Source organism: Balaenoptera borealis (assembly GCF_965194805.1).
Source record: "Balaenoptera borealis genome assembly, chromosome: 8".
Lineage (NCBI taxonomy): Eukaryota > Metazoa > Chordata > Mammalia > Artiodactyla > Balaenopteridae > Balaenoptera > Balaenoptera borealis.
Window position 1 is genome coordinate 11,718,636 of NC_138865.1, and position 15,861 is coordinate 11,734,496.

Genomic DNA, 15,861 nt, shown 5'->3' on the forward strand with positions numbered 1-15,861 from the left:
TATTGTAAGAACAAGCCGTACCCAAAGTCCTGCTTCTGCAGAGGGGTACCTGATGCTACGAGCCGTATCTTCTTAACCTGGGGCGGAAGAAGGCAAAAGTGGATGAGTTCCCACTCTGTGGCCACATGGTGTCAGATGAGTTTGAGCAGCTCTCCTCCGAAGCCCTGGAGGCTGCTCATATTTGTGCCAACAAGCGCCTGGTGAAAAACTGTGGCAAAGATGGTTTTCACATCCGAGTGCAGCTCCAGCCCTTCCGCGTCATCCGCGTCGACAAGGTAGTGTCCCGCGCTGGAGCTGATAGGCTCCAGACAGGTATGTGCGGTGCCTTTGGGAAGCCCCAGGGCACAGTGTCCAGGGTCCACATTGGCCAAGTCATAATGTCCATCCGCACCAAGCTGCAGAACAAGGAGCATGTGATGGAGGCCCTCCACAGGGCCAAGTTCAAGTTCCCTGGCCGCCAGAAGATCCACATCTCCAAGAAGTGGGGATATACTAAGTTTACTGCGGATGAATTTGAAAACATGGTGGCAGGAAAGCGGCCCATCCCAGATGGCTATGGGATCAAATACATCCCTAATCGTGGCCCTCGGGACAAATGGTGGGCCCTGCACTCATGAGAGCCTTGACGCTGTCCCCTCCTTACTCATGCTCACCAATAAATCCTACTTTCCTGTCAAAAAAAAAGAAGAAAAAGTTGCATGACATGCGGGGAGAGCTTTCATCGGGTCTGCACTGCAGCGTGTCTAACATCCCCACTAAATCCCAACCGTTGTGACAATCCAAAAGACTTCTACAAATTTCCAACACACTTCCCAGGGGTGGGCAGTTTTGTCTTTTTTGAGGGCCACAGACTGAATGTTTGTGTCCATCGCCCCCCAAAAAATTCAGATTTTTGTTGTTGTTGTTGTTAGGCTGAAGCCTTAACCCCAATGCGATGATATCTGAGAAGTATTAGGTTGTGAGGGTGGAGCCCTCATGAAGCGATCAGTGCTCTTATAAGAAGGCACACAAGATTGCTCTCCTCCTCTCTCTCCACCATGTGAGGACACAGCCATCTGCAAACCAGAAAGACGGATCTCATGAGATACTATATCTGCCAGCACCTTGATCTTGGATGTCCAGCCGCCAGAACTGTGAGAAACAGTGTTTGCTGTTTAAGCCACCCAGTCTATGGTATTTCCTTACAGCAATCTGTACTAAGACATGGATTATCACAGGGCTGGATCAGTTCTCAGGTCTTTTCCTGCTCTTTGACATGTAATAAATCTACAGAAATGACTGCAGTGTGTAGGTAACCAGAGGTACATGCTCACAGTAAATTCAGTGATGGAATAGCCTATCTAGAGAAGTGAATGTTTTGTAAGATTCCAGATCTCTGAGGAAAAGACAGAACACATGTGGGATGGAGGTTATGAAATCAATCACGGAAGGTGCGATGTGAACAGAGGGCCTACTGCTAATGAAAAAGAGAAGCCAGGTTGTCTTAGGTGTCTTGAGAAGCTCTGGCAGACACTACATACTTCCAGAGGATCAGCTATGGACTTTTGAATGAAAGCGAAAAATGAATGAGCTCAAAGATCTGTGAAGACCCTGATGGTATTGGACTGAGGTCACAGGCCAATACCCAAAGGTGACAAGAGAGAAACTGATTTAGGATTGAATAAAGAGTACCACTTTTATCAACTTCTTTGCAAAAATACCATCAATAAACCTTAAAAATGAAGGGTTCAACATTATTTCACTTCTTCTCAAAGTAAATTATTCTTTCATCAAGGGTCCCTAATTATTGCTGGCTTCAAAAAAAAAAAAGAGTTTCAAGTGTGATGACTGAGGCCACAACTGGATTAGCTCATCTAGAGATTGCTGGGGGAATCTCTCTCATTCCCCCATGTGTGTGCTGGATACTGTGCTTTAAAAATATATCACCCAAATTCTGTGATCTCTACAGGGTGTGATTACATGAATAATCTTGTCAGAACGAAGTATATGTCCCCTCCACGGCATGTCCACCCCCTCTCTTCCTCCACAGCAGTCAGTCAGCCTTCCTCCCTCTCTGGAGTTCATCCCAAAGTTTTTCATCAGCTGCCCAACATGGATCTGGAAATGGAGTAGGGACCCTGTGAAATGGATGTTAGGGAAGGAGCGTGTGGAAAGGACAATTGGAGGGATCCAGTTAAGAAGGAGAGATCGCACATGCGAGAGAAAGAAGGTAGAGTCTTTAGCGTAAGGTTTCTGAGAAGACATGGGAGAATCTTCAAGGAGGGAATGGATCACCAAAGGAATCATCAGACTCCTCCCCTCTACCTCCTCTTCCTTCTTCCCCATCCCTTCCTCCCCCACTTCCCTCTCTCCTTTCCATACTCTCACTTCAAGGTCCAAACATGCAGAATATTTGTTTGAGTTGGCCATTGCCTACCTTACACTTTTGGTTTTTGGCAATTTCAAGAGTGCTCCTAACCTGTTTTGGAATAATCCTAGGCTAGGTCAGAGTCATTAATCAAATGTCATAGCTCTCATCAAATAATTGGGAATATAATATTCTCCCTAACTTTTGTGGGATAGAGTCTCTTATGAACTCGTGATGTCCAGGCTTTTAAAACAAAACACAAAGCAAGGTCAAAAAGCAAGGTCAGATAGGAAACACAGAGAAGCCCTTTCCATCTCCCGACCTCCCCACTGCACCCCACACCTGGGTATCAAAGATTAGTGACTTCAGAGTAGATAGGATATAATTGGTCTTTCATCATTATTTCTAAAGTCTGTCTCCCATAATCATGCACACTGAGGCAACAGTGAAGAGCAAGGTCGAGTGTCACAGAGTGTGAGATGATCAGATACATTCATCATTCTCTGCTACCTGCTTTAGTGTGGGGTTTCATGCACTGATATATGAATCTTCAGCCCACAGATGTTCATTGCATAAATCCTCTGACTCAGGTTTGTTTATGAAAAGCCCCTGTTGCACATTCATTTCACAGGAGACCTCTGGGTTTTTATGTTTGTCTGACAGTGATGCCCCAGGCATTGGTGTGCAGGCTACCGATGCACTTGCCAAAGAGTAACCTGGGCTAGCGGTGCTCCCCTCTCTTGCATTGCCACACCCAGCCTGCCCTACCAAGAATAAATGTCTCCTGCCTCACTTCAGAAGAGCGCTAGCACTGTGGTGACCCAAGTGAGTGGAGTTCCCTGTGCTATACAGTATGTTCTCATTGTTTGTCTATTTTATACATAGTGTGAATATGGCTGATTCATTTTGCTGTACAGCAGAAACTATCACAGCAGTGTAAAGCAACTATACTCCAATAAAAAAAATATACAGAGCAAAAGTTGGCAGAATTAAAATACACCATCAGAACCCTCCTACACTGTTGGTGGGAATGTAAGTTGGTGCAGCCACTGTGGAAAACAGTATGGAGGTTCCTCAGAAAACTAAAAATAGAATTACCATATGATCCAGCAATCCCACTCCTGGGCGTGTATCCAGACAAAGCTATACTTCAAAAAGATACATGCACCCCTATGTTCATAGCAACACTATTCACAATAGCCAAGACATGGAAACAACCTCAATGTCCATCGACAGATGAATGGATAAAGATGTGGTACATTTATGAAATGGAGTACTACTCAGCCATAAAAAAAGAATGAAATAGTGCCATTTGCAGCAACATGGATACAACTAGAGATTATCATACTAAGTGAAGTAGGTCAGAAAGAGAAAGACATACCATATGATATCACTTATATGTGGAATCTAAAATATGACACAAATGAACCTATCTATGAAACAAACAGAATCAGGGACTAGAGAAGAGACTGGTGGTTGCCAGGGTGAGGGGCGTGGGAGAGGGTTGGATTGGGAGTTTGGGATTCACAGATGCAAACTGGTATATATAGAATGGATAAGCAACAGGGTCCTACTGTATAGCACAGGGAATTATACTCAATATCCTGTGATAAACCATAATGAAAATGAATATGAAAACGAATGCATATATACGTATAACTGAGTCACTTTGCTGTACAGCAATAATTAACACAACATTGTAATTCAACGACAATAAAAAATAATAAACAAATAATAAATAAATAAAATTTTTAAAAAAGAGCACTAGCTCTTTTGTAAAACAATCTGTTCTCATTTGCATCTTCTTTAATTTTTCTTCTTTTCAGTAAGCCAATTTTCAATTAAATTCAATCAAGCCATATTGGATACTAATAAATGTATAAGTACTGCCAGGAACATAAAGTTACATTTACTGAGCTGTAAGTGCCTCAAGGGTAGAGACCATGTCTTATCAGCCTGTTTTCTGACCTCCTAACATAGCATAGCAAGGGCTTTATAATACACAACTTGAACCAAACACAAATGAATGTCTCAGCTGTCATTTTTGGATACTCATTATCAAGTAAGTGAGGATAGGGCAAATGCAAAAATTAATTATAAATCAAGGCAGAATGTACTAAGCCCATAATATAGAGACAAAGTATTATGAAGGCTAACAGTAGAGTAATAACATATTTTAGGGGTTAATTAAAAAGAGCTCCATGGAGGAGATAATAATTAATGTGGTCCATGAAGAATGATGCTAGGTGGAAAAAGGAAGCTAAAAATCAGACAAAGGGGCTTCCCTGGTGGCGCAGTGGTTAAGAATCCGCCTGCCAATGCAGGGGACACGAGTTCAAGCCCTGGTCCGGGAAGATCCCACATGCCGCGGAGCAGCTAAGCCCGTGCACCAAAACTACTGAGCCTGTGCTCTAGAGCCCGTGTGCCACAACTACTAAAGCCCATGCACCTAGAGCCTGTGCTCTGCAACAGAAGAAGCCACCGCAATGAGAAGCCCACGCACCACAATGAAGAGTAGCCCCCGCTCGCCACAACTAGAGAAAGCCCGCACACAGCAACGAAGACCCAATGCAGCCAAAAATAAATTAAATAAATAAATAAAATAAAATAAAATAAAAATCAGGCAAAGAACATTCCAGTTGGAGGGAATGATATGAAAGAAGGTGCTGAGGCCTTGGGAGATGCAGAATATCACTAAACATTTATAGTCAGCATGACATAGTAATTATATGTACAGGCTCTGGGGATCAAATTCCTGTGCTGTTACTTACTCATTGTGCAGCTATGGTCAAATTACTTAAACTCTTCTGTGCCCCAGTTTCCCTGACTGTAATAAGTGATAAGAATAGTATCCTTCTCCATAAGGCCATTGAGAGTATTAAATTTGTTCCTACATGTGTCTGGCACATAGTAAGTACTCAAAAAATGTTTTTTATTATCATGACTATGGTAGAAATTTGAATGCTGGATAAATGCTCAGAAGATTCTTTCTTATTTCAACTATTCCACTGTGTAGGGTTATAATCTTGGGAAATTTTACTCAGTTAACAAAAGGCTAAGTGTCTACTCTATGTTTATCAGTTAACCTCACTGGGACTCAGTTGTTTTCCTCTGTTAAACAAGAGGTTTGACAGGATTGCTATTAAGTCCCTTTTTGTTCTAAAATCTGTGAGTGTTTTTATTGTACATGGATTGAAATGCCAGATAAACGTAGGAGAGCCGAAAGATAACAAATTTGGAAAGACAGAGAACTCCGAGTTCTGAGAGGCTGTAAGGACCAGGTGAGAAGTCGGTATTCCAGCAGATGGAGAAATTTTGCAGAATTCTGATTGGAGGAACAACCATTCCTAGTTTGAGGAGAAGGCTTAAGGAATACTTTTGAATACATTAGAGCCATCTATCTCCCCTTCCTGCCACAAAACACTCTCATGTAAATGATTTAACCCACGGAGGACATAGTTTATGATTTGCAGTGTCAATAAACCATTGCTAAATAAACACGTTATTTTAAAGATTCTATTATTTACTGCTCCACTGAAAATGAAGAAATCCAAATATGAATCCTAACCATTCTGTGTAGCTATCATATCTACAGAGGGCTCATGGGCACTAAATACACAATTACCTGTGATAAAGAAAAAAAATGCTCCATGAAAACCATGACGATTTCAGTGATAAGCTGAGTCAAAGCGGTTTATAAGTAGAGGTGATGAAACACTATTTTCCTTAATGTATTTAATCCAGGGATTTAAAAATTGAATATTTGGATTTTGGATTCATATGACCCCTTTTCCAAAGTTAAGTTTTTCACTGATGGGTATTTCAGATACTCCTTTGATAAACTGTCCCACTTTAAAAGTAATTCTACTTTCTGTAATTTGAACTCGTTACTTCTTGCATTCATTCAATAAATATGTACTGACTGCGTAATATACCCAGCCAGCACTCTCTTGGGCTCCGTTGAGCAACGTAGACAGAGTTCCTATCTTAGAGCTTATAAATTAGCAGAGAGACTAGACATTGAACAAGGAAACAAAATATACATATATATGTACATATATATCTATATAAAAATAAATGCATATTACTAAAATTGTGGTGAAGTCAATAAAGAAGGCACAGGTGCTAGAAGAAACACTCTGAGGGGAGTACTAACTATGGATCTGACAACCCAGAATGGCCTTTCTGGGAAGGAGACCTTGTAGCCGAGACCTGAGAGATGATGAATCAACCTTGCAAACGGGGGTGAGGAGGATTCCAAGAACAGGTATGAGCCTGTAGGGATGGTTCTGAGCTCGGAAAGAGTTTGACGTCCTGGAGGGGCAGAAGGAGGCCAATGTGGCTATAAGGAGTAGCGACAGGTGGGTGAGGCTGGAGGAGTTGGTCAGGCCAGGCAGGGAGCCTGTGGTCACACCAAGAATTCTGGATCTTCCATGCACAGTGGGAAGCCACTAAAATGTTTTTAACAGGGGAATGTTATGATTTCATTTACATTACACAAATATTATTCTCACTGCTGTATGGAAGATGAATTGAAGAGGGGCAGGGATGAAGTTGGGGAGGCAGATGGACAGTAGACAGTTTGAGATATATTTTGCAGAGAGAGTCTATTTGTTTGGAGAGGAAACAGCAGTCAGGGCCATTCTTACAGGGTAATGCAATTTAGAGTTGATGGAAACTTGAGCTAGAGCTGTCATTTTCACATATTATTTTGGAATTTAAACTTATTTTCAAATGAGATTTTATGCAAGAACCCCACAATCCAAAGTTGCTTTGGTTGAAGCAGGGGTAGGGGCAGGAAACACAGAACCCAGCCCTCGACTGGACCACCGGCTTCACCACATTGGTGACCCCTGCAGCATATAGCCTTGGGAAGAATGAAAACCATGTTATAATCATGTATTAGTTATAGCTTATTTTACAGCTACATTAATTTAACAAATATTTACAGAACGTTGCCCATCTGCTATGCACTATGCTAAGCTCTCATAGAGCTTTGTTATTTAAATTAGGTGGCAGACAAGAAAAGAGCAAATAAATACACAACAAGATAGTCAGAGAATGTGATATATGCCTTAAAAGAAGTGAACATGTCATGGAGAGTAACCTGGAGGGGGGCCCAGGTTAGATTGGGTGGTAGAAGACAGTCTTTTGAGGAGGAGACATTTGAGCTGGGTCTTGGCTGTGGATATTGGTTCAAGTCTGTGGCTGTCTACTACCTTTTCAATGTCTGCCTAATGTTTGCAGAATTTCTCACCTTATCCCACTTGCCCAAGGTAAAAGCAAAATCTTGTTTTCCCAGTGTCCCTGTGACCAGGGTGCATGCCTGTGGCATAAGCTCCTCCAATCACATGCACCCTGCAGTGTAAACATCTGACAATTAGCTTTTTTATTATATTGTAAGCTCCTGACACTAAGCTTTTGATTGCTGAGGCATCCACTTCAAAGACGTCTATCTCAAATAAACACATTGCCAGCTACACAACTATAAAGAGTCAGACTGTTCCACCTGTGAAGGTTCCCATTTTAGAAAGCTCTGGTTGACCTAGGTTATGGACCATTTGACTGCTTCCTTTTCCCTTTCCACACTTTAATTCCCGCTCTTATGCTTTAGGTTCAGCAATGAAGATCGAAGCCTCAAAACCCTGGGCACCCTACCGTTGACCCCAGTGTAAGTAGAACCCTAGGCCCGTACTCTCTCTCTCTCTCTCTGCCCGTGACCTCACTGTGTAGTCCCAGGCATGCTGTGTACCCTCCAGGACTTGCGAGTAATATACCTTGTTCTTCCAAAGTTCCCTCATGCTTGTTGCAGAGGGTGTCTTGCAATCATAGTGAGAACCACAAGAGTTGGTCCAGACACAACATGGGCTCTGGTCTGGGAAATGTCTGTGAGGGCTCCTCATGAGTAGATCAGGCCCCAGTGAGTGCCCCCAGGCATTTCTAGCCAATACCATCACCATCGATAGGCTGAGACTGACACCAAACACACTCACTGGAGTTTCCGACACAGAAAAGAGTGATTTGAAGAGAGGCGATGGCTTTAAAGCATCTCAGGCAGAGTAGTGAATCTTGCTTGGGAGACAACAGGTAAGTGGTCCTTGTGGGATCACCCCTCATCAGCATCATGGTGTGGGCTGTGACACCGTGTTTCATGGTGGCCCCAGTCAGATCTTCACTGGAGCAGCTGCTCATGGTTGTTCAAGCTGCTCCCCTGGTTCATCGTCAGAATCTGGGGACTTCTAACATGATTTAAAAAATTACTTTCCTGCTTGAACTAGCCACAGTGAGTTCTGTTCTTTGTGACTTAGAATCCCAACTGATGCAGTAATTGATTCTAGGAATGTCTGCTGTCAACAGCCTTCAAGTAAATGCAACACGAGGACCATGGGGTAGTCTGGTTGCCTCTCAGCTGAAGAGTGTATAGAAGGAAAACAAGTTCAAAGTCTTCATTTCCCAGCCTCAGGCCTAATAAGAAAGCCGGGTAATTTCTTTGATTTTTAAGGCTGTACTGAAAAAAAAAACAAAAACAAACATTTATCTTTGTTGCAGAACAAAGTAATCGAAAATCAAAATCAAGGTTTGAGCCTGAAGGTTGCCAAAATTCAGAGGGAGAAAGTGACATCACCAAACTAGTAGTGCAGGAAAACCCAGCCTCTGTCTCCTCAAAAAGTTAAAAAAATTGAGCAGTTACCCATGAACAAAAATTGTTCTGGGAGAGCTCTGGAGTCCACTTAAAAAATATCAACAACTCAGTGGAACAAAAAAAAACTGAGAATAACTGAATAAAAATGAAGGAAGCACAGCTTCATTTTGCCTTCATCTTTCTATTCCTCAAGCTGACATTGATCAGCACCAAGAGGGAACTCCCCAGCTAGAAAGAGTTCCCCTCACTGGGAAAGGAAGACTAGGGTAAACAACCAGCTTCCCCAGCCTTTCACTGCTCTCTTCTCTTCACTCCACCCCCTCTGACTCCACCAAGCAGCCAGCCCCATCCTCTGTGGTCATGTGAGTGTCACTACACAGGCACTGGAGCCGACCCCCACAGCTGAGTGTGTGCACACCCCTGCTCTGGTTACTATCACTGCCTGCTCTGGTCTCCAGCCACTGGACTTGAAGGCACTGCTGAGGACCCTAACAGCCCTTCTAGCTACTGCAGACTCCCTGTATCACTCACCCAGGATGACACATTTGTCAGTGCTATGGACCCCAGTGGCCTGAGCTAAAGAGACATCACACCACTGGACCTGGTGCCATCACACGCCCCTACACTTGGCGTCCTGCACCACTAGGACCAGGGTCAAAGAACACTCCAGCATGCCCCCACCCACAAGTGAAAATCTTCCCTTACTGACGTCAGTTCATAAAGTCTAGAAGACGTGACTGCTTCTTCAAATGTGCAGACACCTATGTAATGCTACAGGAATCACAAAGAATCAGGGAAACATGACTCCACCAAAGGCATGCAGTAAATCTCCAGTAACTGGTCCCGAAGAAAGAGAGACCCAGGAATTATTCAACAAAGAATTCAAAATAATTGTTCTAAAGATGTTCAGAGAGCTACAAGAGAATGCAGATAGACAATTTAACAACAACAGGAAAGCCATACAAGAATAAAATGAGCTCAACAAAGAGATAGAAAACATAAAAAAGAACCAAACAGAAATTTTGGAACTGAAGAATACAACAGAGAGTGTCAATAGCAGGCTTGACCAATCAGAAGAAAGAATCAATGAGCTTGGAGACAGATCAATTGAAATGATCCAATCAGAGACACAAAAAGGAAATAATGACAAAGAATGAAGAAAGCCTCGGGGACTTATGGGACACCATTAAGAGAAACAGTGTAAACATCATTGGAATCCCAGTAGGAAAAGAGAGGGAGAAAGGGTTAGCAAGCACATTTAAAAGAAATAATAGATAAGAACTTCCCAAATCTATGGAGAGATTTGGACATCCAGCTTCATGAAGCTAATAGATTACCCCAAATTTTCTATCTAAAATGATATTCTCTAAGGAAAATTATTTTTAAAAAACTGTCTAAAATCAAAGGGAAAGAGTATTCTAAAAGCAGCAAGAGAAAAAAATTCTCTCATACAAGGAACCCCCCCCCCCCACCAGGGCAACTGCCAACCAAGAATGCTTTCTCCAGCAAAGTTATTCTTCAGCAATGAACGTGTGATAAAGACTTTCCCTAACAAACAAAAGCGGAAGGAGTTCATCACCGCTAGACCTGCTTCATGAGAAAGGCTGAAAGGAATTCCTCAAGCTGAAAAGAAAGGATGTTAATTAGTAACATAAAAACATGTAAAATTTTAAAAATTTGCTTTCTCTTTGCTTTCCTTTTTAGCTTACTTTCTGGGTTATGAAGTAATGGCTTCTACATGCAATGTATGACACAAAGATATTCATATATTATTATCCCTTGAAAATACCATACATTAAAAATAATCTTCACAAGAAAACTGTAAAAACTATCAGAAATAGACCTCATTATTTTATGAAGGCAAAAAACAATAGAAACAAAAACTAGCAATTCTACCTGACAGTAGCTGAATTTCGGGAAGGACACAGATTCTGAACTAGTGTTTTAAACGAATTAAAATTTTGGATAAACTATAAAATGTGCTATATCTTTTTTATTTGTTATATAATTTTTTTGTATATCCTATACTCTACTTAGTTGACATAAAATTACCTGTTTCTATACAGATTGAACAATTTAAAATACAAAAAGTCAAGTTTCAAAATATCAATTGAGTCAATAATATTATTTCAGATTTATATATTTATTTTTATAGACTCAATTTAAATTGAAATGTCAAAGAAAAGGAAGGATGATCATTTCTGTAAACATGCTTTTACTTGCCTTGTTGATGTGATGTGATGATGGAACACAAAAGCCAGTGTTTTCTGGGCCAAAAAGTCTTATCCATTAAAGTATGTATCCAGCAACCTAATAAAGCACTTCACATCTGTTCATGCCAAAAATGGATCTAAACAAGATATTTGGGGTGAGGGTGTAAGAATGAAGAAAGCTTGGCTCAAAAATGCTGGGACCTTCCTAAACCTTAAAATTATTTTTTCAGAAAAACCTTTTCTTAAGGCATCTTATGAAGTTGCCAAACACAAGAAGCTCCACTCTACTGCAGAGGCTTAAGTAAAGCCATGTGTTGTAAATAGTGGAGAATGTCTGTGAAATAGAACACAGGAAAATCTGGAAGTGGTTTTCTTGTCTAATGATATATTCTGGAGTAGTCAATATTGCTTTTAACATCTTGAAGCAAGTCATCAAGCAATTGACAGAGTTCTTATTCCCTTTCAATATGCAACTGGGTGAAACCACAGCCATCATTCTGTGTAATCACCTCCTTTTTTATATTCACTATTTACATGCTAATGCCATCAAAGAAAAAAAATATTATTTTGTGAGTCCCTTTTGAAGTTACAAAGATTGTCAATGTTGGGGAAATGGTCAGTTTTTTTGCCAACCCACTTTCACCAAAAGTAATAGCTTCATACACTGCACAGACAGAGCCCCTGTAACGCTTGGTAAGATATCTGGTTTATGCTACTTTAGGGAAAATGGAAGCTCTCCACATCTTCATCATGCACAGACATGCTAAGACTCTTCCAATAGTCCTGAAAGAAGTTTGGTTGACAGTCATAAAGCTATGAACTTCATCAGAACTGCTGATGATTGCTTGCTTACAAAACAACTGAAACCTAATCTGAAACTTTGTTAAAAGGGGAATTGATATGAAGGGATTGACCATAATAAGGGTAGAGAACCAGACTTGGGCAGACTTAAGGGAGGGGAACCAGCCAAATTCTTGTCAGAGAAGAGGCCAATGGTGGTGCCAATGCCACTAGGATCTTGACTCAGCTGCAGTCATCAGAAATAATTTGTACTGACCCTCTGCTTTGGTGTTGCTCCTTGAGGAATATCTGTTTGTCACCCTTAGGTCATGTGACTACACTCAAGCTGACAAGAGGTGAAGAGAAGAATACCTGCCCCCCTTCAGTTTTCCTAGTGGGAGGAAAGGTATAATTTTCTAAAATATATAATTGGCCAGTGGTGAACATAGTGGAACAAATAAGCCTGAGCTCTTTCCTCTCAACGTTTTACAATGATATCATATTGTAAAGTTCACTTTTCAGATAGCAGCCTAACATTGTAGATTCATATATACCTTGCCATCCTGCATAGCTCTATTAAGAATGACTGCAGCTAGATATGTGTGTAAGTGTATGTGTTTGTGTACATTTTCATGACAAATTCCAAAAGAATTATTTGTCACCCATCAATCCTTTTAACTATACCCACTAACAGGAGTAATAATTGATTTAAGTTATGCCATCAACCTATCACAATGAATATAAGCATATGTTTTATTTTTAAGTGCAACATCTTTATTTCTTCTTTTCAGGCTAGTGAAATCATGTGCTTGAGGGAGAAGAAAGACAAAATTCTTTTGGGTAAGATTGTAGTGAGGGTAATTGGCTGTGAAAACAATCAACAAAGACAAATTTCCACTTCAATCAATAAAGTAATTAAAAATTTTTTGTGGACTCATGTATACTCAAATCATGGTTGGATAACTTGTCAACGAAGCTTTATTCCAGGACAGTGAAGCAAAGTCTTCAGAGCTTTGAGAAAGAAAAAAATTATGATCCAAGAATTAATCATGGAAAATTGGATTGCAAAATGAAGGACCTTTAATGATTATGTTATTGAAGAACTGATAATGGGCAAATGGGTTGGGAGGAGAGTTATTAGGAAAGGGAATGTGATGAGTGTGATGGGAGGGTTAGATGAGAGGTTGGGAGGAATGGGCATTGAGGGTCCTGAGCCCTGGTAGCTCCCATCACCATGATAGCTTCCTCTGCTCCTCCTTGATACACAGTGGACTTTTGGGAGCTATCCCAGCTACCGTTGCTATTGTCCCTCAGGAGCAAGGAGTTCATATGGGGTAAAGGATAAGGTATCAGCTAGAAATGTAGGGCTAAGGGTTCATGGGCTGCATTCTGAAGTAGGACCAACCAGAGGATCAAGCACACTGGCATAGGTAGACATTGCTTCTTGTGATGGCCATGTCAGGTGGATCTCTGCTATGGAAACAAGAATGAAACCAACTCTGGATATTAGAAAGCAGAGTTGTCTGATTTCCAGTGCATTTTGCACCCAGTTTTCCATAAGTAAGTCCCCCTTTACTTCTGAAAATTATAACCTGGATCTAGTTTTGCAGAGGCAAAAAACAATCTGTCTTTGATGGGATACGGTCAAAGTCAGATGATCTGATTGATGAGTCTGAAGAGGATTTGAAGAATCTTCAGACTAGGAACTTTATTTACCTGCCTATAGGTGAAGTCAATAACTTGGAAGAGTCTGTTTTCCCTGATTCATATAATTAAGTTGGCTTTAAGCTTAGAAAATACTTTTTTTACAAAAGAAAGAAGATTTTTTTGAGCTTGTGAGAACATAGAAAACTTTGAAGACTGACATCATTTGTGAAATTACTGGAGTGACCTTGTTCCTAAATAAGGTATCTGTTTTGAGATGATCTTTTCTGAGGAATGTTTTAAAAATATTATCGAATAGCTTAAGCATAATCCTGCTTTCTCTTAGCTGAAAAAATCATAGAAAGTTCTTAACTAAAACTATAAAGTCTAACTAAATTAAACCAATAAAACTCTTACCATAGGCAAAAGATACATCATTATCTTGCTATAATACTGTATTAGGGTTCTTATGGAGGCTACGTGCCCTGATCTGTTGTCTACAAGCTTAAGACCTAGGAAAACTGGTAGTATAGTTCCAGTGCAAATCTGAAGGCCTGAGAACCAGCAGAAATGATGGTGTAACTTCTGGTCCCAGTCTGATGACCTGAGCCAGGAGCACTAATGATGTAAGTTTCAGTTTGAAAGCAGAAGATTGATGTCCCAGCTCCATCAGGGAGAGAAAGAGAGAGAGAGACAGAGAGACAGAGAGAGACAGAGAGATGAGCAAATTCTTTTTCTCCACATTTTTGTTGTATTCAGGCCCTCAATGGATTGGAATATGCCCACCAACACTGAGGAGAGCCATTGGCTTTACTCAGTCTACTGATTCAAATGCTAGTCTCATCTAGCAAGACTTTCACAGACATACCCAGAAACAGTGTTTAGTCAAATATCTGCGTGCTCCATGAACCAGTCAAGATAATACATAAAATTAACCATCACAAATACCTTCAGACGTTGTTTTCCAAACACCTTTCTTTATTTTTGAATCAATTATGTGTGCCTACAGCTAAAATTGTCATATAGCTTTACGAAACTTACTCCAAAGGACTTCCCTGGCTGTCCAGTGGTTAAGACTCGGTGCTTCCATTGCAGGGGGCACAGGTTCAATCCCTGGTTGGAGAACTAAGATCCTGCATTCCAGGTGCCGCAGCCAAAAAGAAAAAAAAAAAAAAACTTCAAAAACCAAACAAAAACGCTTCTACCTCTCCTCTACCCACATATATACCAACTCATATTTGCAAGAAGCAACCACTCTCAACTTTTTTTAGCTATTTCCCTTGGTTTCTATCTTGATATTTCTAAATAACATGGTTTTATTGCTACTTCTTGGTTTTTCCATCTTACCCATTATCTAATGTATGTCCACGATGGAAAATGATAATTTAGCTTTCATTTACATACTCAATCCATACATATTTACACTTTTCATATCCTCACCCTCCCAGTAGATTTATATCATAACTTTGGTTAGATTAATATGTATGACTATGTACATTGTTAATCATATGTCATGCTATGTATTAAAATCTTTTTTCCTTTCTTGCACAAATTAGTTCTTTTTGGAGATAATGATTCCTTTGTTTTGTTGTTGTCATAGTTTCCTCTATACTTATAAATGCATCCCCAATTACTACTACCTAAACTGTCTATCAGTTTTCCCTACTTTACGATGACTTCCTGATATCAAGACCAATGGCATCTTACGGCTCCTCTACAGCTGTCACTGCAGGATCTGTTTTCATTATCACGCTGGGGATTCTCTCTCCCTCTCTATTCTATTGTATCTCCCTTTTCTTGGTTCACCCATATTTCTAGCTTTTCATTTATTACATTGTTTTAATAAAAAGTACCGCCTCCAGTAACTTACTGAGAAAGGAAATATAGGAGATAAATTTTTTGAGACTTATATTTGAAAATGTCTTTATTATCAAATATCATAATTCATCAATTATGGGTATGGACTTTTTGGGTAGGAATCCATTTTCCCTCAGAATTTGGAAATCACCACCTCCATTCTCTTTTTGCTCCAAGTATTGCCATTTAGGAAGTCTGATGCCATTGTGTTTCTTCTTATTTTGTGTATAGCTTGAAATTCTTTCCCTCCCCCTGTTTTTGGATCTTGCTTTTTGTCCCCATTGTTCTGATATTTCACAATGATGTGCCTTAATGTGGGTCTATTTTTAACCTTTGTTCTTAATACTCAGTGGGCTCTTTCAATCTGGAAACTCTTA

General features: G+C 40.4%; 1 pseudogene across 1 annotated transcript in view; it reads left to right on the forward strand.

Annotated features, from left to right (window-relative positions):
* Nucleotides 1–15,861, forward strand: part of LOC309633761 (large ribosomal subunit protein uL16 pseudogene) — a 33,037-nt pseudogene that overhangs the window by 2,818 nt on the left and 14,358 nt on the right. The window contains exon 2 of the transcript in view: nt 1–15,861. This exon is cut by the window's right edge and continues 14,358 nt beyond it. The product of the transcript in view is annotated as a large ribosomal subunit protein uL16 pseudogene (transcript).